Source organism: Sinocyclocheilus grahami, unplaced genomic scaffold (assembly GCF_001515645.1).
Source record: "Sinocyclocheilus grahami isolate Dianchi unplaced genomic scaffold, SAMN03320097.WGS_v1.1 scaffold37.1, whole genome shotgun sequence".
Lineage (NCBI taxonomy): Eukaryota > Metazoa > Chordata > Actinopteri > Cypriniformes > Cyprinidae > Sinocyclocheilus > Sinocyclocheilus grahami.
The window spans coordinates 393795-417926 of record NW_015505216.1 but is presented as its reverse complement, the minus strand read 5'-3'; the positions used below and the strand labels follow the sequence as shown (position 1 = coordinate 417926).

The following is a 24132-nucleotide window of genomic DNA, read 5'->3' as shown; positions in this document are numbered from 1 at the left end:
TCGCTATAGTATTTGAAACTGTAAATAATATCTATGGTATGCATACATTACATTGTTTGACTTATTCTCCAACAGTATAAAGAAAAAACGTAATAATTATGGGAAATGTTCATGGACACTCTGTATCACAACCAGAGTCCAATATTAAAAGTTTACCAAGAAACAATTTCAATTACAAATTGGCTTTGGCCAGAAAATGAAACTAACTGCATACAGTGATACATGGCTAAATTAAACAACCTGTAATTATGATAGTATGATTCATTATTCAGTTAAAACCATCTACTAAAGTAATCATCTATCACAACCTGGTTTATTTAATATTAATATTAAGTGATTTGATCCCAAGCATTTTTTTTATACTCGTGCTTATTGAAATAAATGATAAACAAAAAATAATTAAATAAGACAATCATGTAATTCATGTAATAAATGTATTCATTTATTCAATTAAAACTTCTTTCAAGCTCAAACTGAATGACTAATTATCAGTAAATGTTAAATATCATCCCTGAAAACCAAACTCAACACTTTTTTCCTGAGATGTCCATATAACAGATCTGTCTTCTTTTCTGAACAAATGTTATAAATCATAACAGCATTAAATGCATGAATACAATTATATAGCTATAAAACCCCCAAATTAATAAACAACTGAAAGAAATGTACCTGATGTCACTATAGAACTTTACAAGAAGGGCATGCATTACTGTAATCTTGAAAATGGCAATGTTCATATTTTTAGTAAAACTACACTCTAAAAAAATGCTGGGTTGTTTCAATCCAACTTTGGGACAAATATGGACTAACCCAACTTTTGGGTTAAAAATGTAATGTAAAAATTTAACCCAACTGTTGGGTTAGTCCATATATGACCCAAAGTTGGGTTGAAACAACCCAGCATTTTTTACAGTGTATAAGAGAAGAAAAAAATCTCTATGAACAAAAGCAATTGCTTTAAACAACAGCTAATTTATCAGGAATGCAGCCAACATCAGAATGTAGAATGCATTAAGATATGTTTTTAACAGCGCAGTTTGAGAAGCACTTCATGATCTTCATGTGCGTGAATCAGATGCCATGTTTTTGGTTAGTTTAAAGACTGTCCTGTTCATTTTAGCAATGCAATATGCTGTAGTCCGAATTGCGAGAATGTGAAGGGACATGACAGTATTGTATTTAGGGTTACAGACTGCAATTGTGTAGTTTTATTCTGAGACATGTAGAGGGAAAGCAGCATACTTACTGACACATGCTATGTTGTCAGCAAGTTGTTTCCATGAATGTATATTATATGTCTTGCTATTGTGTTGTCCTCCATCAAGCAGAATGTACCATAGTTTTTCTGAGCATGTGTGAGTGGTCTACTTTAAAAGCAAAGAGGTGAATGCAAACTCTTTTGTGTGACTGCAGTGTGACATGCAGTGATAGTGCTGCAAGGACTTTCATTTATTTCATTCACTCTAGAAAAAAAGAGTGTTATTTCCAGACAGGCATCCAGCAGGACTGCCTCTCTCCAGCTGTAGGGTTCAATGAGGAGAGAACCACACACAGCAGCACAGAGTGTTTATACTTAATGAGAGATACAAATAAAAAAAATCAATATCCATTTCGCACAACTGTGTTAAAACCTGATGTCCTGGATGATTATAGTTATGAAATATATTCATAATGCTTTTGTATGCTTACGTTTTTAATTATTATTTATTTAATTTATTTTGTGTAAGTGAAATGGTAAAAAAGTATGTTTGTTATTTGTAAAAAACTGCTTTTTCTTAGAGTTATGAAATATTATATATATATTACATTTATATACATTACATGTATAATATATAATGATAGATCAGAAAATATAGTTGTAAATATGAATATATAGTTACAATTTTATTATATCTAAATGTAAACTGTGAATATATTGAAGTAAATCATGAATATATAATTATGTCTAAATATACAGTAAGTATAAACATCAAAACACAGAATGAAAGACAGGGGAGTGAATGTGTGTTTGTGTGTGTTTCAATAGTACTCAACAGACATGCTCAGATGTTGTCACAGAGTGTGAGGCCTAATTAGGTGCTGCTGTTTCCTCATAAATTATCACCCATAATGTGCCTGTGTGACTGTGAAATACCTCAAATCACACACACGCTCACTGCCTCTCGTCACCGAATATCCAAACATCGTTTTTGAAATACACACACAAACACACACTTGTGCTTTTGTCTCCTCAGCTCACCACACTCACAAGAACACTCTGCTCGCATGCTCAAACAGTGCCTTTTCTCCCCACGCGTCCATGAGTTTGAATAAATAAGCAGCATTATGCAGAACAGCAAAAGTGATTACCCACTTTTAAAAGCCTTTATGAATATTTATAATCAGTTACTGTCACCGCTTACTTCTGAGGCTATTTTGTTATTCTCTTGGGAAGCGCTTTAGATTTTTTTGAGCAAATCTTTGATGCGGTGTATCAGGCTAGGGTACATTAACACACACTGATGGCTGGCTTTTGTGCTCACTGAATGAGATTGGAAAGATCTGGTGGCAGATAGAAATGGAGAGAAGGTGGGAGAAGCAGCGTAGAAGAATAAACAAAACTGATTTAAAGGAAAGAGTATGTTTGGAACAGACAAATAGCCTAGTACAGTGTGTGAATTTTTGGGATGCATGGAATACCATTTTGTATATGCAAAATTATAACTGGACACCACTCATATGTGCTGTGATGAGGTCACATGCTATTGTGAAAATTACACAATTGCTCAAAGAGTAGAATAACTGGTCACTGTTGCATCCGGAGAAAGGAGTCTCTCACACCTGAGGCTGATAAAATCCTACCTGCGGTCAGTGCTTGAAGTGAGCGAGTACCCACCAGTGTTCACTGTTTCTATAATTTATTACAGACAGTTTTTCTTGCATATCATGGTATGCAGTTGCTTGGAGCCATTTTTAGTACAGTTGAGACTTCACAAAAATACATGACAAAACCCATTTTTAGATAATGGTTGCTATATACTACTGATCAATAGTTTAAAGGGGTCATATGATGTTGCTAAAAAGAACATTCATTTGTGTATTTGGTGTAATGAAATGTGTTTATGCGGTTTAAGCTTCAAAAATCACATTATTTTCCACATACAGCACATTATTGTTTCTCCTCTATTCCCCGCCTTTCTGAAACGATTCTTACAAAGCTCATCGGTCTGAAAAGCAAGGTGTGCTGTGATTGGCCAGCTTTCCAGAGCGTTATGATTGGCTGAATACCTCAAGTGTGAGACGGAAATGTTACGCCCCTTACCATATTGTGATGATGCCCTGTCAGGCCGGAGCGATGATTCAAAAACATGAAAACCCATTATAAAGAGGCATTCGTTGCATCCAGTGGGGACATAATTATGGATTATAACGACTTATAGTGACTTTTTACGCATTGCGTTGCATTGCGCCGCGTAAACATAAAACCATGTCTGCATTTGTGATCGGAGAAATGACAAACAACAAGCCCTACTCTACACTGCCCAAAAAACTCGCTTTAAATATATAAAATATAAAAACACTTTAAATATAAAAAACGTACTGTACTGCACACATCTGAATATTTGGGTTGAAGTGTTCTGGAACAGTGTTGTAAATACAACTTAACCACTGATTTCTAGTCGTGTCCATTTTTGGAAGGCCACACAAAGTAGTTTCGTAGTTTCGTCTGACGGGCTTTCGGCAACCACATGTGACGATCCCGGGCTGGACTCCGCTTCGTCCATGGTGAAAGCCGATCCGGCAATCCACAGCGCAAAGTTGTTGTATTTCCTCAGTGACCAGCACGGATCAGCTCCAGGCATGACGAAGCAGATATCGTCCTCTTTTGGAAGACCAAACAAAGTAGTTTCGCTTTCACAACGAAGCACACAGCGCCTTCACGACATGGCGGTGGCAACAACAATACTACAGCGAGAATAAAAGTTACACCTTCTTTCTTTGCGTGAACATTTGGGTGGCGTTATGCAAATCTTCCCACATAGTGACGTAGACATGTGGGTGCGTGTTAGAACGAGTCATTTTAGGTAGGCGTGGCTGACTCTTAACTTTTATAAAGAATATCTCTTTGGATTTGAGACTTTAGTCTTTGCAACTTTACAAATCTTCTTTATGCACCAAGAGCTTGTAACACTCCAAAGAGAAAGGAAAAATTTTAATCGCATCATATGACCCCTTTAAGTCAGTAAAATTGTCAAATGTTTCTTATGTTCAGCAAGGCAGCATTTATTTGATCAAATGTACAGTAAAATTATTTATCTGTACTGCAATTATTACCATTTAAAACAACTGATTCTATTTGAATATATTTTAAAACGTATTTGGTTCACTGCAAAAAATGGCTTATCTTAGTATTTTTGTCTTGTCTCTAGTCGAAATATATCTAAAAATTCTTAAATTAAGATACTTTTACTAGATAAGCCAAATGACTTTATTTAGTCTTGTTTCCAGGGAGGGAAAAAAACGAAATTAAGTGCATTTTGCTTAAAACAAGTAAAATTATCTGCCAGTGGGGTAAGTAAAATATTCTTAAAACAAGAGTATTTTACTTACCCCACTGGCAGATCATTTTACTTGTTTTAAGCAAAATGCACATTTTTATTTTTTTCCCGTGGAAACAAGACTAAATATCTTAAGTCATTTGGCTTATCTAGTAAACGTATCTTGATTTAAGAATTTTTTGATATTTCGACTATAAACAAGACAACAATACTAAGATAAGCCATTTTTTTGCAGTGTTCTTTGATTAATAGAAAAATTCAGAAGAAGAGCATTTATTTCAACCCACATTGTTGAAAAGTAGAGTGTACAGTATATATACATATATAGGTCTGTTTTCCAACTGTTTTGAGAAAGGATTGACACTTAACTTGGGTTGTGTAGGAGTTATAGCTCAACCGTTGCAAAGTGTGAGCTTTGAGCCATTCCAGTTGTCTCCTTGATTAAAAAACTTAACCTCTGGTTGCTGTCTATAATAATTTTACGGCATCCTTCTACAGTGATATCATATGAAAGCTACGGAAACAAATTCTGTGGTTATGGCAATAATTCAAGCTTCTATAGACATGGGTTTTAGTTGATCCAGTGTGAAGTGTTGTTTGATATATAAGGAGGAGTTTTGTCTTTCTTATCTTGTCTCGAGGAGAGAAGACTGGAGCACAGGTCATCGCTGTGCAAACCCGAAAGAAATGTCATGATGTCTATAAAACCACTCTGGTGGATTGGAAACTCACAGTTTCATCCAGCAGCAAGAGAGGTTTTGCTCGTGTTTTCTAATAGCTATTGAGTAGCACAATAATTCTGATAATTTCAAAATGATCAAATATTGGATGACTTATATTGGTCTTGCTGATCTATATTGCTCTTTTAGTAATGTCTTTCTTTAAGGACCCGGGAAACACATGACATTTAATGCATATGACGTTTGCCTGAAAGCAACCATGAGCATTACTTCCAGTGCCAGTTACATTAATAGATAATGCCAGATTGATGCACATTTAACCCAGATTGTACTCTCAATGAGGCTCATAATGGAAGAATTCAGTACCAGCTGCATGAAATCCTGCTACTGAATTTTTCCATTATAAGCCTCATTGAGAGTACAATCTGGGTTGTAATCTCCATTATAACAGTAGGGAACTAGTTCTCTGGTTTCCATCCTTCACTCTCACCCACAATGTTCTTTAGTTTTGTCCAGGGTGGAAACTGCGATCTTGAGTTGTGCCTCATGCACAACACCCTCTATAGATAACAAGCAATCTGTATCTGCTTCCTCAATCCTCGTATCCTTTAAATGAACATGTGAACTGGTGGAATATGGAATGGAGCTCTGTAAACGATTTTTGTCACAAACTAAGTGGGATTGACATGAATGCGGTTGCCATGGCTACTTTTCCTGTCTTTAATCAGTGTCCGAACACACGGCAGGCTAGCCAGGCATGCGTGCAGACGTAAAAGAGTTAACACTTTCTCTCATCTATTCCCGTCTGAAAATCCCAGGGAACAAGTTAATTACTGAGACAGCTCGCTCATTTCACCACATCCATCAGACTTTGTTCCATCTCAAAGATTCCCAAAGAACCTTCTAGAAGCAGTGGCTTCAACTGGTCCACGGTTTGATAAAGATTCCTCTGTTGCCATGGAACCCACCTGGCCGTGACCTTGAGGCTGATCTGGAGTCTATTAGTCACAAAGCGTCGCCATGGTCCATTCACTTTGTCAGGTCGGCTGACCAATAGGAGCCATCCGTGCAAGTGTAAAGCCATCTTCTTGTTACCAAGAGTCTGCATAGCGACAGAGTGTTTTTGTCAAGTTCATCAGACTTCATTAAATAGAAAGACACAGATATATAGGCCGCACACACACCTCCTGACGTTTTCCGGCTCTGTTAGCAGCTGGAGAGAAATGATCCTTCTCTTCGGATGTGTTTGCGGTAGCTGAGCCTCGCAGTTCCATGCTTTATCACTGAATGTTTGAATCATCTTAGCTTTCCATTGTAATTCAGTGCACAGTTGACATTTGTTTTCACCACAAGAAAATAGAATTTCTGTCAATTTGATTTGCTATCCTTTGTTTTTTCATTATCAGGAGCGCGCATTCTGCAGCGTTCCTCTCGCCCAAAACATTCCCTCTAAAAGTTCATAAGTCACAAAATACTCATTTGCGACCAAACTTATAGCTGTCTGCACAACAAAAGTGCACAGGTTCAATTTTCTTGGCTGCCCTGGAACATATTCAACTGAATAAGTAGGATATTGGCCCCAATTCACAGGGAAATAAATTCTGAACAAGACAACAAATGTTTCCGTAATAGCTCTGGACGTAAATATCCCCTGTATGCCATCTTTTGCATCTTTATTTTTTATTTTTTTCACCAAGCTTAAAAGGCGTGACTGTTGGCCTAGAATAGATTCAAACTACGTGCCTGTCAGGGTGGCTTTGGGACAGTTGTGGGATGAAATGTTGCATCTTTTTCTTTATGTTTTCTTTCAAGATAAACCAGGAGCAGCACATGTGCTTTGTCGTAGAGCCTTCTTTTTATAGAGTTTGAGGGTTTAGGATTTCATGAGGCAGATAAAAGAAGTGTTAACAGATACTATACTTTGGGGATCCAAGCTGAAAGACTTCTCACCCAGAATTTAAAATTCACAATTGATCTCCAACCAGCAAGAGGCCCCCACAGACCACCTCTAATGTGAAAATTCATGTCCAAATTTAAATCGGCCGCCCAGCCTAAGAGTGAGCATTCACCACACAAACCTAAAGCAAAGCTGATGGGCATTGTGAGGGTTATATTCATAACTCATTAGATCCAAGGCCGATCTATTAAATGGGCAAGGATTATTGTAAAATACTGATGGGTCATGGGCCAAAACTTATGAGAAATGAAAGAAAACCACATCCAGGCACATCTTCCAATCCACATCTCCATTCAAGATCATATCAAACACTTGACTGCGAGTGGAAAATCAATACGCCATGGCCAAGTTCAAAAAGAATCTTCATTAAAAATGGAGAAGGCTGCACAATCCCAGCTTTCTGTAAATTGGCCCAAGGTGGATGAGTTAAGCTGGGAAGATTCTTATCATTGTTAAGCAAATTGATCTGCTAAATACGAAAGAAATGGAAAGTAAAGAGAAACCATAATAAGATTTATTCTGAAGCATATTAACAAAGTGCTGCTACACAAAACGCAAGTGCTCACGGCAGCCAAAAGCTCACCTCAGCAGTTACAAAATGAGCTGTGTTAATGCCAGTATGTTGCAGTGTGCTCAAAGTCATTTTTCAGCTTTCAGAGTCTGTCTTCTATTCCCTGGTGCATTCATAACTGTGTGATTTTTTTTTCTCGAAAGCAAAGTGAATAGTAAAAATGTGTGCAAACGGTGTGTTTGGACATCGTGAATTTAACCGTCGAGATTTTTTAGTTTGTTCTCTCACACAAGGTCTACCCGACTTAAGGTACCATGTGTTTAGTTTGCTTGTTGTTGCCATAGACATTTTGCTTTCTAGAAGTTTAGCTCAAAAACATGCCTAAACCAAGTGATTTTTCGGGTGACTATCCCACTGTGGTAACATTGTTCAAAGTCGGTCTTTAGTAAAGATGTAGCAGCAATTATAATAATGAGGAAAACAGGGAAAGGCAGATGGCGATGGCGAGTGATTTTGTGACAGCTGGAGTAAGGAACAGGCCATTTCTCAAATACAACTAATTTGGTTCTTTGTTACACAATACACTAGAGTTTCCTAGGGGCAGAGCAATTATTAAGTGAAGTGACATGTGGCCAAGTATGGTGACCCATACTTGGAATTAGTGCTCTGCATTTACCCATCCAAAGTGCACACACACAGCAGTGAACACACACAAACCGTGAACACACACCCGGAGCAGTGGGCAGCCATTTATGCTGCGGCGCCCGGGGAGCAGTTGGGGGTTCGGTGCCTTGCTCAAGGGCACCTCAGTCGTGGTATTGAAGGTGGAAGAGAGCGCTGTACATTCACTCCCCCCACCTACAATCCCTGCTGGTACGAGACTCGAACCCACAGCCTTTGGGTTATGAGTCCGACTCTCTAACCATTAGGCCACGACTTCCCCTACATGCAATTGTATTATACATTATTAATACATGCAATTCATTAAAAAAATTGTTCTATTAAGCTTCATGATTACCAACATTTGTTGCAACAACGCCAACGTTGTATTTTAAACGGCAACTGGAGGAAAGTGTTGTACTGTAATTCATACTGTTAAAGTTGCAAAACTTATGGAGCAGTTTTAAAGCTGTTTTATTCTGAATAAGGGTGTCCCTACAGTCTGTTTACAACAGTGTCACATGAACAACAGAATATCTTGGTAACTCCCCAGTGCAAGCCACTTTCTTTTAATGAACATGATTCAATTATACAATGACATCCGCAACCGAAGACTTTTTTTTTTTTTTGTGAGATGTTATACTTTTTAGAGATGTTACATCCACACCAGTAGGTGTCAGCCTAAAGTCCAAGACTACTGTTGTTTCACTGCCGTTTTCAACTAAAATGAACAACTTTGATTCTTTTTCACACAAATTATGATTACGGGGCAAATTATTAACCAATAGGGACTTATTTTGCATGGTTCCTTGCATATATTGTGACCTCAAAACACATTTACTGTACATGGTGCATGATTTGTAAACTAATACATTTTCATGTTTGTATCACATAACCAGCTATAAATGTATGACTTTCTGATGTAGTAAAATTACTCAGTTGCCCACCCGGTGCAACATTGCACTTGTGATGTTGAGCATTCAGGTTTGAGTCCCATGAAACACAAGTCACAATAAATGAACTCAAAGACTGGTAGAAGTGAACAATTACATGATTTATTCAGCAAGAGTGTTTTTATCTCACGTTTGCTTTTGTTATCACTATTGGTGAGATTTAGGATATGGTTTATATAGGTGGTACATAATGCAATAGAGTATTACATTTTTAGAGACACTAGACCAGAGGTGCCCAAACTCGGTCCTGGAGGGCCGATGTCCTGCAGAGTTTAGCTCCAACCTGCCTCAACACACCTGCCTGGAGGTTTATAGTATGCCTAGTAAGAGCTTGATTAGCTGGTTCAGGTGTGTCTAATTGGGGTTTGATCGAAACTCTGCAGGACACCGGCCCTCCAGGACCGAGTTTGGGCACCCCTGCGCTAGACATTTAATTTCTGAACTTCCCTGATATGTACAGTACAACAACCAATGTAATACAATGTTGCGACATTCACATTCATCTGCTTTTGGAGAAAATTTGACATGGTTGTAGCACCACACCCCCCCCCCCCCCAATGAGCCTGGGTTGGTTTTGTTGATTTATGAGGCCTTGTCCTGATATGGTCCTCTGGTTTTGTGGCCTTGGTTGAGCCGGAAGTAGACAATCTTTTAAAAGTGCTGCAGAGTCACAGTGTTTAAAATCTTAAGAAAGTTAACATAAGAAAGTTATCTTAAGAAAGTTAACTCTACTCGTTAAACTGGGTTAGAAGAAAGTATTTTAACACCACATATTAAACATGGCAGCTTTAAAAAGAGCAAGCTAGTTTGAGATGGACATTTGAAATTAAATCTGTAATGAATTCATATAGTTTCATGTATGATTTTGCGTACCTCGAGTACACATCTTTGAGCCTTGCTGTATGCAGCGACTAAGCCCTGTAGAAACATGCTGTTCTTTCTCAACCCAGAGTCCACACTCCCTGTCTCCTGCATCACTGCTCCAGGCTTGATAAAGATGGAATGTGTCCTACAAGCTTGTTGCGCTGCACTACGCATCTCGATATGCTAGGTTGATAATCTGACACTGATGGCCATCAGACTGTCACCACTGGGGAGAGAAAATACTAGCATGAGCACCTTATTTTCCACATAAATAACCTCTCCTCCCTAGATGCATCAAACCAAATCTAGCTTTGTAATTAATTTCTCTATGTAATTTTTTTCCCCTCGTTCTCTTGAAAGTTGAGATAGATGTTTCACCTTTAGATCTCTGTGCAGTTGCCTCATGGTCTGTCACATGTCGGGACTTGCTGTGCATGTTCTGCTCTCAAAGACCTGAAAATTATAGATTTTACACTGCCCCATGACTTCATGCAAAGACATAATACAGATAGCCAGAACAGATCAATGCATGATAGAAACTTGACTTGAATGAAAGAAAACCCCCATACCGTATTAGATTTCTTTAATATCGCAATTCTTTTTTTTCTAGTCCACAAAGAGATTAAAATGAGAGCGAAAGGACACTTTGCTGAAAATAATATTTCAATATCGTGTAATTATTTCTAGTTCAAGGGGAGTCCCTGACCATTTATGTATTTTCTGACCCTGCCCTGGTGAATAATTGAATACATTTCCATTCTGGTCCGGGTGATTATTGCTGGATTGATGCTGGTCCAGTACATAGCTATGCAAAAAAATGCCTGTCTAACAGTATGCTCTTTCTGCTAAAGCTGTTAAGAAACCTTATGGGGACACCAGCACATCACATAAAACAGCATATGCCCTTAAGAGAGTGTTTCTAGTTGCTGCTGCATGCAGCATTGAAAGTGAGCCTTCCTACAGCTGTGGAGACCAGCATACTTTCTGCTATCAATTCTCAGCACATTTCAATAAGCTGTAAAAGTAGGGTTGAACTTATGATAAATGAATCAAAATTTATGTAGATGAGATTTCACACCCATCATCTATTCCCCTCTAAAACCCTCTTGTGTCTTAGATAAATCTCACTTGAATTCAGCAGCTCAACATGGTTCCTTTCCACCACCGCATGGGACAGCAAAAATTCAGTATCAAAGTATTGTTGATACATTGTTCATGGAACATTTATCTTCTAAAACAGTGATCCTCAAATCTGGCTCGCGAGATCCACTTTCCTGCAGAGTTTAGCTCTAACCCTAATCAAACACACCTGAGTATGCTAATCAATGTCTTCAGGATCATTAAAAAATCACAGGTAGGTTTGTTTGATTAGGGTTGGCGCTAAACTTTGCAGGAATATGGATCTCGCGAGCCAGATTTGAGGATCACTTTTCTAAAACATTTTAGTTGGATGTTCATCTAACTTTTTTTCCCCCAGAGCATTCAGGGAACATTGAAAAGTAAATTTTGAACATTTTGAGAAATAAAGTTTCCATAACTTTTTGTGAGCTGCGAACAGGCATAAAATGAAAGCCGCAAAACTCATATTATTTCATGAAATCTTTGAAGTTCATTTTCTTGAATGATGTTGACCAGTTTTGTAGGTAATTCCACTGTGGTCACCACCACGGTTGATCATGTTAGATGATAAATGACCGTTTCATTTCTCTCAGACGGGAAGATGGCTGCTACTTTGCAAATTTCCTCTGAGCTGTTATGGTGCTCAGTTGTAAGCAAGTATTCCCTGTGGATGCAGAAATGGATGTATTGTGCTGCCATTGATTATGTAGCTGCTGTGTGATAAATGTCACAGCTTCTGAGAGTGTTATCGAGTGCGGTGGCATGTGTGAGACTGTTGCGAGCGATCAGGTAGGCACAGGGCATTATTCACTAGACAGCTGCCCAGCTGAGAGCAGCAGCACTGAGGCACTACCAGTCACTGCAGGTCTGGGATGGCACTCTTGACCAGGACGCTTTGATCTGATGGAAAAATGTTTAACAATTGCATTTTTTTAATCGTAACTATTTACTGAAGACTGTTTAGGTTAAGTCTATACATACAGTTAATACAATGCAATGATAAAATATTATGCTGTCTCTACACGTTTTAAATAGGGCTGAGTAAAAAAATATCGATATCTCAATATTAATCGATTCTCATTTTTACGGAACGATATCGATTCTTAAATCCCAAGAATCGATTAGTCTAGCCTGTTTTCAGTTAATGGACAGAACATTGAAGGGTACTTCCCATCCAATAAATCGCAATAAGCATTGTGCTTTGGTACTTTTAATATGAAACAAAGTCTCAGATTTCAAATTCTGTACTGTAGTATTTAAACAAATGCCGTTTTGGCACTGTTTAATGTGGAGTGACAGATCGCTGTAGCGCCTCAGTTCAACAGACGTGGCAGCGCGAGGCGCATGTGAACTGATCAGCTCCTCCACATTAATAGCAGTTTCAGCACAAAATAAACATGACTAAACATCCGAAGGTAAGCTCGATCTGTGTTTGAGCCGCGCAAAGATTCCGATATAACGGCTTGTAAACAATGTCTCGTAACATCCCATTTGCCTCAGAAAAAAGCATATTCGGTGACTATGAACTCATTAGTCAGATAGAAAAAACTGTAGAGAAGGGCATTTTGCTTAATATATGCACCATATAACATATTCATTATACTTTTTACTGTTCTTCAGTGTTTAATGTATGTTTGAATAAATCTATCAAGTTTTTATGACAGCCACCATTTAAATGTTTATATTTCAAAAAAACTAATTGAAGTAGAAATATTAATATGTAACTGTAACTTTATTATTGTAAAAACGTCATTAATTTTAACCTTCAATATTATAGTAATGTAGTACCAACTGACTCTCATGCATATTTTACAGCATTAGTTGAGATTTTTTTTTTCCTTGAGAAAATTTGGCATGTACTGTACCTGATATATATCCAAAATAATCGATATTGAATCGAATCGAATTGGTAATCGAATCGAAAGCTTGTGAATGAGAATCGAATCGAATCGTGAAATTTGTGTCAAAACCCAGCCCTAGTTTTAAATATATAAAGTTTTGCATACGTCTGATCAAATGGAATATATTTTCAGTTGGATGAAAATTAATAAACATTGATCTGTTTTCCTCATTATTTACAATATTAAAATGGTAAAAGTACTAAAAGGAAGGAGACTGGGACAACGACAACAACACACTTTTAAAACATACTTCAATAATCTGTACAATTTAATAATCTAGTTAATGATTTTATATAAAGTAAATAATTTTAGTTTTTCTAGTCTTAAATTGTATATAAGGTATATAAATAATCCACTAGGTGTGCATTAATTTTCATTTTTATTTTTTTTAATGTGTAGGGAAAGAACCACTCCACTTATATCATGGTAACTTGACAGCATGGACAAGTTAAGGTAGTCGTTGATGTTTGCGGCACAAAATTTGACTGGACAGATAAAAATAACTTTTAAAAATAATTTTGTTGTTTTGTTGTATTATATATCCAGACAATCAGAATTTAGCATTTAGACAGGCGATGTATAAATTATTGTAACTGACATTTGAGAACTGTCTTAAAATTGTGTAATTTTTATAATATAATCTCATCATAACATATTAAAAATGATCGTAACATAAATATCAATTCCATAATATTTTTGTTATAGCTTTCACATAAAATGTTTTCATGTTTCATTTGTCGCTATAATCTTATGCAATTGATTTAATCGATTACAATATTTGTTGGCCAAAACAATGTTTTTTGGTGTTTTTTTTGCATTTCAGAATTGTTTTACTGTTTAAATGTTTCTGTATACTCCGTAATAGGCTATTTAATGGTATGTTCCCTATATATTGTGCCAATGTAATGGCGCAAATATTTGAACATTGTTCTTTTTTTTTTAAACCTTAATGGTATGTGCCTATTCTGAAATGGACGTTTTAACATAAACCTAACTGAGAAATATCCACTGGAGTAAAATGTGTGACAACTCGCCCCACTGAAGTAAAAAGAGATGGAGGATTAGAATGGTCAATCTGTAAATTACATGTAATTTGAAACTATTTATAGATAGAATGACTATACAAAAACCCAGAAAAATATTTGTCGGGCACTTGAGAGATCTCTTTGAGAAACGGACCAAAGGAAACTGATTCATTATGTCATACAAGTCCCAGTTTATCAATGTCAGAGCTCGACCCTATGAGTTACGAGATGGATGATGGATATTTAACATGTACGAATGCTTTTCCTGAGGGAAATTTTGTTGTTACCTGCCCAGAGTCTCTCTGTTATAATATCAGTTGATGACATTTAGTAACCTTACATTGGTTTTCATACAGAAAATCTATATTACATTTATTTTTTAACATATGTATATGATTCTACATCACTGTTTTTTTCAAGGCTTTTTCTTTCAAACAAATAAAATAAAATAACAATATTAGTGAAGAAACATCCTTTCGATACCACTGTTACACTGGTTTTGTTTTTTTGTCGGTTTTCAGCAGTATGCTGTGATATTTGAAACAACAATTACTAATATTTGCTCTTGTCCTACATGTTGGACAGTAGAGAGTCGTGTAAAGACAGTGTGTGGCGGTGAAATGGTTTTATTTGTACTGTCTTGAGGGATCATTTAAATGATGGAGCCTCCAGTGAGTTTAAGTAAAACACTGAATCGAGCTCTAGTCTGACATATGGTGAGTCAACAAGGGCAAACTGCTGACTGACCCAAGCAAAACACTTCAATCTCTCTATGCTGTGCTTCACTGCTCCCTAGGGTTTGATTGATTGATTCGCCAGCCAATCAGAACACATCAGTCCCCAACACTAAAGGCATCCATTTATATAACGCCTGTCAAGTAAACTCACAAAGGGAAGGGAGCTGTTGTGTAGCTAGGGCTCCAAAAACATACCTTCTGTAAGAGATGTAAGATATTTTCCTGTTCTTTTATATATGCTGATATTTCTACTAGTGCACTACAGTATTTCTACCTCAAAGGTAAATACATTTTCTTTTGTGAAAAAAAGTGTTAATTTGTATTATTGAATTTGCATTTGTAGTGTACTTGTCATTACAAATGTGTAATTACAAATATGTATGTATTAATATGTATAAATACATAACATACAAGCACACAAGTTTCAATAGAAATTGCATTAATGTATGTTTTAGTTTACCATAAATGCATGTCAGTGCAATCAGCAGTTAACTTTGACCATAATTCAAAGAGTTAGAAGTTATTATGACATTAAATATAACGATGTACTGAAGTCCTACTTAAGTGGGTCAAAAACTCTTAAGTTAAACTAATTGCATTTAATACCAATTTAAACTAAAATACATGTTCATTTAGTTGTCAACATGGTATTTGTCTTGTTTTATGACAGAAATGGAAAATAAACTTTAAATACAATTTATTTAGTGTATAAATCCAAGCATGCAATAAATGTACACTTAAAATGTTTTTTTTTTTCACTAGTTTTGTCTTAATTATGTTATATTATATTATATTATATTATCATAATAATATTTGTGGATTTCTCTGGAAACCAGAGCCAAGAGGGAGCAGGTTAATAAAACTTTGTTTTTCTCTTTCTCTCTCTCTCTCTCTCTCTCTCTCTTTTTTAGGGGGGATATTTGAATCCATCGAAAGTGGCCCATCTGGTGCTGAAGAACTTGCCTTTAAGTTTGCTTTAAACACAATCAACAGGAACAGAACTTTACTGCCAAACACCACACTTACATACGACATCCAAAGGATAAACATCCACGACAGCTTTGAGGCCTCCAGAAAAGGTAAAGCCATCTCCAGCTATCATCTGTCTTCAGCTAGACCCTATACGGTCAGAGACTAATGTGCTGTGAGATATATGAAGAGGGACATGGGCTTTAGATTGAATTCATTTAACCACAGGGGGACATCAGTAGCTGTCTGGTGCATATGCAGAGAGAATTGATTGGTTTTAGGTAATGAGTCAGAAGGGGTGATTCAGTGAACTACTGATACCCCTGAGACAGGTTCGCAGACTGCAATCATCTGTCATTTACACGCTGGGGAAACATCTGAATTTTCTTATAATGATTATACACTCCATTAGCCGCTGCCACTGTAACTGTGCTTTTTTTCCCATGCCAGGTTATTTAAAGATTACAAAGACACAATTAAAACACAGTGGCTTTGCCAAAAAAACTCTGGGGTATAAAAGTAAATGAGTTCGGTGTTACGGTGTTGCAATTTTATTTTGGACACTGTGAGTAACTATGAATTGGGCTCTGGTGTTTCTATTATAATAAAATAAAACAATGAAAATAACCATTTTGTCCTCCAGCTTGTGACCAGCTCTCTCTGGGTGTGGCAGCCATCTTTGGTCCCTCCCACAGTTCTTCGGCCAACGCGGTGCAGTCCATCTGTAACGCTCTGGGGGTGCCGCACATCCAGACCAAGTGGAAGCACCAAGTGTCAGACAACCGCGACTCCTTCTATGTCAGCCTTTACCCAGACTTCTCCTCCCTCAGCAGAGCCATTTTAGATTTGGTTCACTTCTTCAAGTGGAAAACGGTCACTGTGGTTTACGATGACAGCACAGGTGAGAGTTCGACTTTACTGCTCATAGTGTGTTGTGATTATTCTCCAGCCATCCTTAGGCAGACTGACCCTTTGGCCTGGGCTGTGCACCATTCCCTGGTCTCCGTCTGGCCTACAGTATGGCCAAACCCCCCTGGTTGGCAGGCTCTGTTAGAACAGTAGGCAGCAAGTGCTACCACAGTGAGGGGTACATATGCCATATGCCAGAGGTCGCCTCAGGAGCAAACGTGCCAACTAGAGGATTTACTGCCAGATTTCCCAAAGCATTCAGTCAGCCTTATTCACAATACTGCACAGCAACAACACACTATTATTCGGTGACACTGTGTTCATATAAATGTGGCACTGAGGCACATTGCTTAGATTTACTAAATCTTTTTTATATTATTGGAACTTCCACTGTATATTTAGTTAAACGATGATAAATGAATTACCCTATCCAAACAGCATACTATTCATTGATATCAATTATGGTAACACTTTAGAATAGGGAACAATTATTCACTATTAACTACGACTTTTCCCTCAATAAATTCCTAATTTGCTGCTTATTAATAGTTAGTAAGGTAGTTGTTAAGTATAGGTATTGGACAGGATTAGGGATGAAGAATAAGGTTGTAACGTAGTTTGTAAATCGGGAATTCTGGTTCCGGTTCCCAGACACACTGCCGCTCGGCCCTCCACCAGCTGGGTAAGTTCTTCCGCGATGCCTGGCGACAGCACTTGATAGCCCTCAGTGGACGGCACGACACTCCTTCGCCGCCCAGTGGACGGCGACGGCTCCTCCGGCCGGCAGCGAGTTCGTCCGCCCCCGGCAACTCACTCCAGCCCACCACCTTGAGCGTCCACGGCGGCAGACTGCTCCACCATGCTCGATGGCACCGCGGACTCACCCCAGCGGCGAGGGATCTCTGGCAGCGTGCCCCTCCTTCCTGCTGGGTTTTGGCACCAATGTAACGTAGTTTGTAGATTGGGAAGAAGGAGGCGGGAACCGGCGAACACTCAAAGAAAACTTTAATAATAAAATAAACACAAAATAGCGCGGCAGCCCCTCGCGGACGACTGCCGCGCACAAACGAAACCAAAACACAAAATAAAGTCCAGGCCTGGTCCTCTCTCGTCTTTCCCTGTCGTCACTCCTCCTTTGTATCCTTCCGGAGCTCCTCCGTGAGACTCGAGACCGGTGAGTGGTGCAGGTGTCGCTCATTATCAATTACGCCACCGGCCTCGCTCCGTTCCCATGGCTCTCGGCCCCGCCCCTCTCGTCACAAAGGTCATGTAGAATAAGGCATTAATATGTACTTAATTAGTACTAATAAATGGCTAATATTCTAGTAATATGCATGCTAATAAGCAACTAGTTAAGAGACCCTAAAATAAAGTGTTACCTAAATTATTACTTATTATTGAATTACACATATGGCGTATTATAAAACAATCAATAATCCACTTCTCCCCTATTACATTTCATTGAAAAGCTACAAACAAAAGCCATCCTTATTTGACATACAGACTGATATGCTTTAAGAACATTTTGTTAATAAATAAATAGAAAGACAGACAGAGACTTCTATTTGCGTCTAGTTAAATGTGTATATTGTTTTGGTCACATTGTGCTGTTTTAATTTGAATTGATTTCTACCATGCCCAGTGTGAAGTGATGGTTACAATATTGTCTTTTTGAGAGTCACTGAATCACTCACTCAACCGATTTGTTAAAAATGTCGAATCATTCTGGAACAAAACAAGTGAATTTCTTCATGAGTGAGTCGCTAAATAATTCACTGGTTCAAAAACTATTGAAGCCTATTTCCACCACATAAGAGAAAAAAATACAGTAATTCATAACTATGCATAAATATGATCTACAAAATCAAAATTGTGAGTTACTAAGTCAATTATGTAATTAAAAAGTTTAAATTATTAGATAAAAAGACAATTATTACATAAAAGTAGAATTTAAGTTTTAAGTCATACATATGGCTTTATCTAATAATTTTGACTTGTCATAATTTTTTCTTTTTATCTCATAATTGTGACTTAGTATCTCATAATTTAGATTTTTTTTAAATCTCATAATTGTGACTTAGTATCTCATACTTTCTATATTGTTTCTCATAATTTCAACACAGTATCTCATAATTCTGACCTTTTATCTCATAGTTATGACTTAGTATCTCATCATTTTATATATCTCACAAATGTTTTTGTCTCATAATTGTGATTTACCAAAGCCTGTCCCTGATTTTATTTAATTTTTTTAGTGGCACATGCAGGTTTAATAATAATAATAATAATAATAGTAATAATGCAGGAATACAAACTATAGTTTGGTGTTCTGCTGTGTCTTTATTTATAAGTATTTTTGTTAAGTTCTTATTTATTGAGCTGTTGTACAAAAGAAATCTCACACAGTCATGCTGCATCCTTGTTCCAACACGTTTTCAGACAGCTCAAGCCATCAGAGCCATTTATTTAGGCTACTTGTGTTTTTAAATCTCTCATGGACTGCTAGCAACATTTGTATCTACTGAATTATATTTATTTTGACATTAAATGGGCTAGGTAGATCTACAGCTAGAAATAATAACAGTAGAATGGACAGGATAATGGTTAAATGCTTACACACTGATTCCACAATTCTGGACGCTGCCTCAAAATCCCAATTGGAGTCTTTCTCTCCACGCTGTATACAACGACTTCATGAACGAATGCAAACAAGCAAATCAATAGCCGTAATGACATTCCCTAATGGCTCAGCTCTGAAATGGCAGAAGTGGACTGGCAGCCTGCAACACAAAGCTCTGTCAACACTGCTCAGCTGTTAAATTCAATATTGTGTTAGAAATGAAAGGCAGGGAACAGCAGTTTTTTTCACATGACATACAGTCTTAAAAATAAATGTTCCAAAAGGGGTTTTTGCAACGATTCCATATAAGAATGATTTTGGAGTCACAAAGAAACCTTCAGTGATTTAACTTTTAAATAAACTTTTTTCATTGTCCAGCGGAATGGCTCCATGGGTGATAAAGTTCATCATGGAACTAGATGCCAGTAAAGAATCTTTAGACACAGAACATACTGTACAGTGTTAGACAAAGTAATGAAACAGAAGGTTTAACCTAGCTCATATATACAATCGCCACTGCTGCTATGAGTAAAATTAACTCTATTAGCAGGATGTGTCAGCTATGAAAGAGCTCTGATAATTTATACTTTGATATGTGAGTTGTCAAAGCAAATGCGAGCTGTCTAACGTACTGTGTGTCTGCATTGCACAAAACAAATGTTGCTAAATTATTTAATGTGTCAAGGGAATCACATGAATAGGTTATGCATATGCCATTCCTGGACAAACCACATCAACAGAGAGGAATAGTGTTCACAAATCAACATGCATTGGTAAAAGTAACTGATTAAAAACGTGCTAAATGCCCCAAAAGAAAAGCTTCACACATTACTACTGTGACAGTCTTAAAGGAATATTCCAGGTTCAGTAAGTTAAGCTCAGTCGACAGCATTTGTTGCATAATGCTGATTGATTTTGAATCATCCCCACAATTGAAAAATCCACAATCATGTTGGAGTGAGGCACTTATGATGGATGCGAATGGGGCCAATCTGTAAACATTAAAATACTCACTGTTTTAGCTACAAGACATAAGCAATATCCATCATACCATGATTTTAGTGTAAAATCACTTTCTAACCTTTTCTATGTAAAGTTACATCCAATTGTACAATTGTCTTTGCCATGAAGATGTAATGCCTAAAAATGAAATAAAATAAAATAATAATAAAAAAATCACAGCTCAGGTAATACAGAAGGCAATGTAATAACACATTAAAAGAATAATTAAAATGTGTGCTTGAAAAATGACAGACCTTACATTTCAGTAACTATTCCCTACAAAAACTGGTCCAAAACTTTATTTTATTTTATTAGATAAAAATCAAAGCAATAGGACAAATACAGTAAAGTAAAGATGCTAAAGAAATTATAATACTCTATATTTACCAGGAAGGTCTATCTAGTAGTAGTATTCAGGTATAAAAAAAACCTACAAAAATGGAATAATCAAATGCAGAAATAAAACTCTGCATAGTCTTCACTATGAATTAGATACACATTGATCCTTATCCTGTGCTTTATTTTCTCATTAATAGATAGACGTTTCTTTATCACTCCAATGTGTCAACAACATTTAGTAGTGTGCTACGAAGATTTACATACAGCGATATGAACGATATAGCAAATATGTATCGATAGACACTTTATACAACATATACATAATACAATATATATATATATATATATATATATATATATAAAGAGTTCATTTGCAAAAACCGATAACTCCACTTTTGTTTTAATTTTTTTCAGAAATCATGTTTTTTTATTGCGCATTCCAAGTAATATCAATCAAACTGCAGTTGGGTTGTTTTGATTAAGTAATAATAACTTAAACAAATACAGGTAATTTACAAAATTAAAGTTCATTGAAAGTATGTTTTTTTTTTACATATTAAAAGTTTGTTTTATAGCAAAAGCAGATAACTCCAAAAGTCATTTTTTGGCAAAAACGGATAACTCCACATTCCATGTTTTTTATTTAAAAAAAAACACTCGTTTAATCTTTGTAATCTCCTCAGATGACAATGTAGATGCCTGACAAATGTTGTTGTTGTTGTGATCATAAACAGTATGGATGTGATTACACTTTTTTATACAGTCTATGGATTACACGCAATACAAGGAGCTTTTTCCTCACCATTGTAACGCGCTGCTTTTGCAAGGTTCCTTGAAAACGTTTCAGCTTTTATTTTCCTTTTTCGCCCTGAAGAAGATATCACAGGTTCATCAAGTTAATCGAAATGATCCATCCTCGATCACTTTTAGTCAGCTTTGATGAAACTCTTCTCAGTTAACACGTCTTTTCAAAGCAAAAATAGCCTTGTCACCTGACCTGAATACAGTGCGCTTATTCGCTAAAATTTACTTATCGGCTTCTGATCAAAAACATCAAGGGCGCTTATCGGCTTCTGCAGTAAAACGTGAACTCGCGATGCCTTGAAAGTGGACAAAACCAGCATTTTTGACAAAACGTGTTTAGGGTTCAAAATAGCGCTATAAGTGGAGAATATTGCATGGCAATCAGTTCATTTTTTAAAAGTGGCGTTTATCGGTTTTTGCAAATGAACTCTTCATATATATATATATATACCACCTAGTCTTATAAAGCACTCTATTGGACGCCATAAGTCATGTGATGGCTTTGTGTAAGGAACAGACTAAATCAATTCTAATTCTAGACTAACTGAAATTGTAAATCAATAAAAATCTTGACTTTGACTGTAGCTCTCAAATCTTATTCGCACTTGTATTCAGTTAACATGAACAACTGTTATTGTAGGAGCTAAGACGATTTGAAATGTAAACTACTTTTATGGCTTTTTATAAGTATTTTATTATATTTTTTTTTTAATAAAGTGCCTTCTAGAAAAAGAGACCTTTGGGCCAACCTCACATTGGCTATTGGCTATTCAAAACATCAGCACAAGAAAGAAAATTGCATTCATCAAACCATTTCATCCATTTCAATTTATTCTGCCTGAGAGCACAAATCCAGTGGTACTTTTCATAGCCCATCATATGCACTAACAGCGGCCACGAGATTTAGACTTATTCCAAACAGGCATCATTTTTTAGGGCTTTGCTATAATGTCCTAATAACTGTTTTGATAACTGTTGCTTTGAAGCTGCCATTTTTATCACTATGAAATCATTTATAGTTTTAACATAATTTTATTGCAACCATTGTAATCCGAGCCTCTTCACTGCTTATGTGCTAAATTTAAACTAATATTGATATCCATTGCAGAATTGATGTCATACGGCTCGTTCACTGACTCGCTGGCTGTCTCAGTGATCAGCCGTAAAACAGTGATTCTGTCCTAATTCCCTTGCATATCAATGGTGGAGTTCCCTTTAAAATCTTAAATGATTCCCTTTGAGCTAAATTATTAAATTATCACTGTTTACCCTACATGTGTTTTTAAATGAGTGGACAATTATGCCTGGCGTAAAATTATAGTTTAATTTAACCTAAAGATAATTTCATTCCAGCCAAATCCTTTAAATATTTTTTCCCCTTGAAAAGTCATGCTACAAAACTGCCAGTGACTGTTAAAAAAGCCAGCATCTGATGTGAAAATGCATAAGAATACATTGGATATCCACTCACAGATATTGATGTGTGATTTCATTGCTCCATCATCACAGCCAAGTCAGATCTTAACTTAACAGAAGGAGCTTTTATCCTCAAAGGAGGAAGTTCTCAAATGTCTTTCCAGATCTCAGAATGCCTCTGATATTCATGAGAAAAAGGGGGTGTAGATATTTCTTCAAAGTGTAAAACCTTTGCATTTTGTCATGCCTGTGACATGATTTTAATCTTGATCCATTTTCTCTACACATTTAGTCACACATAAATAGTAAAGGCTACATTAACCTTGACCTTCCTGTCTGGAGAGCTCAGAGCTTTGAGTAAGAAGTCAGCTTTCACGTTCCTCTTCAATTAATGCCAAAGGGAAGCAGCATTCATCTCGCGTCACTAGCTCACACCAGCACTCTTCTGGAGGAGGACCAGACAACCACAGAGGATTACAAGTCAGACAGACCATTATTTTAATTTAATTTATTTTATTTTGAACGATGCAGCCTCTCCAATGGATATGTATCACAGGCATTTTGCATGAACTGGGGCTTCCAATGCGGGATTTAATAAACATTTGAGCTGATGAAATATGCTTTGTTAAATATGAATCAACAAATGGTTGGAAGGTATTAGGCACACTCAATAAAGGTCGCCACGTGTAGTTTTTCATTCATGCAAAGGGGTAAAAGAGCAAACCTGCCTCAGATAGTGCCCCGCACAAAGCTGTATTAGTTATCAAAAACATCTGCTTAATGCACACAAATTAAATAATCTATGCTGCAACAGTGTGTGCATTTTAAACGTTGTTCATTTTATGTCGTTATTGTATATAGTATTAAGTGTAATAGCCCATTAGTATTGATTGGTGGGCTAAATTCTCTTAGTTCTTGCATTTTCACATCTGCACAACAATGATAAAAACAGGATGACATTGCTGAAAACCTGCATCAGTGTGGAACTGTTTTATAAGTTAAGGTTCATATTTTCATTACCTGAGGCTTGTCTGCTGGTCAGGCTGAGATATCAGATGGCCAATGTAAGGGAAACAGGTCAATTTAGCTCAAAAGGAATCATTTAAGATTTTAAAGGGAACTCCACCA

At 36.8% G+C, this 24132-nt stretch overlaps 1 pseudogene; it reads left to right on the top strand.

Moving 5' to 3' along the window:
- LOC107581745 (glutamate receptor ionotropic, kainate 2-like) overlaps positions 1-24132 on the top strand; it is a 250680-nt pseudogene that overhangs the window by 33032 nt on the left and 193516 nt on the right.